A 1,799-nucleotide genomic window follows, 5' to 3' on the forward strand; every position below is an offset into this window, starting at 1 on the left:
AATCCAAGAATTAACAAGAATATTATCTTTATTCGAATGGTAATCTAAATTCTCTGATGTAAAAAAATTAATTTGTTAAATAGGAAATTATCGTGTACGTGCGCAATCAATTTCAATATTATTGAATTGTATCTAAATATATGTATCCTAAATAATAATTTAATTATCGATCGTAGTATACATATTCCGGTTAACTTTTTAGCCATTCTCAATACGTACAGATAATTCCATGTGGAAACATTGAGATATAATTAAACATTGAGATATAATTAAGCTATGATACTCGCATGATTTTCCTTATTTTTAATATTCGCAATGTTTTCATGAGAAATGGTCAATCTTCACTTCTTTAAGAAAATAGAACCAGTTGACTAGCACTATCCAGGTTGCATTTTCTCAAAGAAGTGAAGACTATCTCTCATGGAAACATTGTGGATATTAAAAATAAAGAAAATCATGCGAGAACCGTAGCTTAATTTCATATATTTCAATGTGAAGTTTATCAGGCTCCTCGCCCTGATGAAGTAGACTGCAAGGTTCACGAAACGTTGGCATTCCAAGAATGAATCTGGAAGAAACCCGCGAAACATATTATTCAATTTGTTGCATATATTTTTTACATATGGAATTATAAAAATTTTTTTATCTTTTGATGATTTATTTTCATTAAAATTTTTTTTGCGTAAGCATGGTTTTTTTAGTTTATTTCTTATTGTAGAGATTATAAATTTCAATGAATAATTATTATTTAATAATGAATTGATTGTATTTTTTATGTTTTGTGAAAACTCGGATGTATTAATTTAATTATTTTATCAATCACGCCAATGATAATCTCTTTTGTATGATAGTGTGTTGTTTGTTTTGTGGAGATTGTAAATTATAATTTAAATACATTCCTGAAAATGTGTTCTTGTGAAAAAGATTAAAAATTATTTTGTTGTTTTTTATTAAATATAAATATAAGAAGTTTAATTTATTATTTTTCTGTTTTTATCATAAATTGTAAACAAAATTATATTTAGCTGTATTGAAAATTCATTTTATATTTAAAAAAATTTTTATATATATTTCGCTTTATATATATGTGAAATTCAGTTTAAATTATTGTAAATTTTATGACTTATAATAATTTATAATACAAAAAAATAATAAATGCATACTAAATGTATACAAAAATAACAAATGCCAATATCTATTTTAATGGAAAATATTTTTCATAAATAGAAACGTTGAATATAATAACGGAACATCATTAATTTTAATATTCATCTACATGATATCAAAATAAACTTTATTATCATATTTAAAAATATATAAAATATATAAACGTATGTATGTATATCTAAATATTTTATTTAATCTAATTGTTATCTATGACAATTATAGTTAATTTCATAATTATTTCACTATTTTTATAGTGAATGAATTTTATAGTATATGAATATACATATTAAATTTGATAATACAATGTACATATATATTTATGAGTACCAGTCATAAATTTTTGTATTTAATAAAAAATAATTTTAATTATTGATAAATATCATTATACATGCGCATTTGCGATTTTATAAAATTTACGTTAAATTTAAATCACAATTTAACATTTACTGAACGTTTACAAACTGGAGATATTTCATTTTAAGAAAGATATTTATTTATAGAAAGAGATTAAAGTGTTTAGTGAGTGTGTGTGTGTGTGTTTAGTGAGTGAGTGTGTGTGTGTGTTTAGTGAGTGTGTGTGTGTGTGTGTGTGTGTGTGTGTGTGTGTGTGTGTGTGTGTGCGTGCGTGCGTG

At 23.5% G+C, this 1,799-nt stretch overlaps 1 protein-coding gene across 1 annotated transcript in view; it reads left to right on the forward strand.

Moving 5' to 3' along the window:
• LOC108685029 (ADAMTS-like protein 3) overlaps window positions 1-1,799 on the forward strand; it is a gene marked incomplete at its 5' end in the record, with an annotated part of 54,403 nt that overhangs the window by 12,767 nt on the left and 39,837 nt on the right. The gene's annotated exons all lie outside the window — the stretch shown is intronic.

Source organism: Atta colombica, unplaced genomic scaffold, assembly GCF_001594045.1.
Source record: "Atta colombica isolate Treedump-2 unplaced genomic scaffold, Acol1.0 scaffold144, whole genome shotgun sequence".
NCBI classification, from domain to species: Eukaryota; Metazoa; Arthropoda; class Insecta; order Hymenoptera; family Formicidae; genus Atta; species Atta colombica.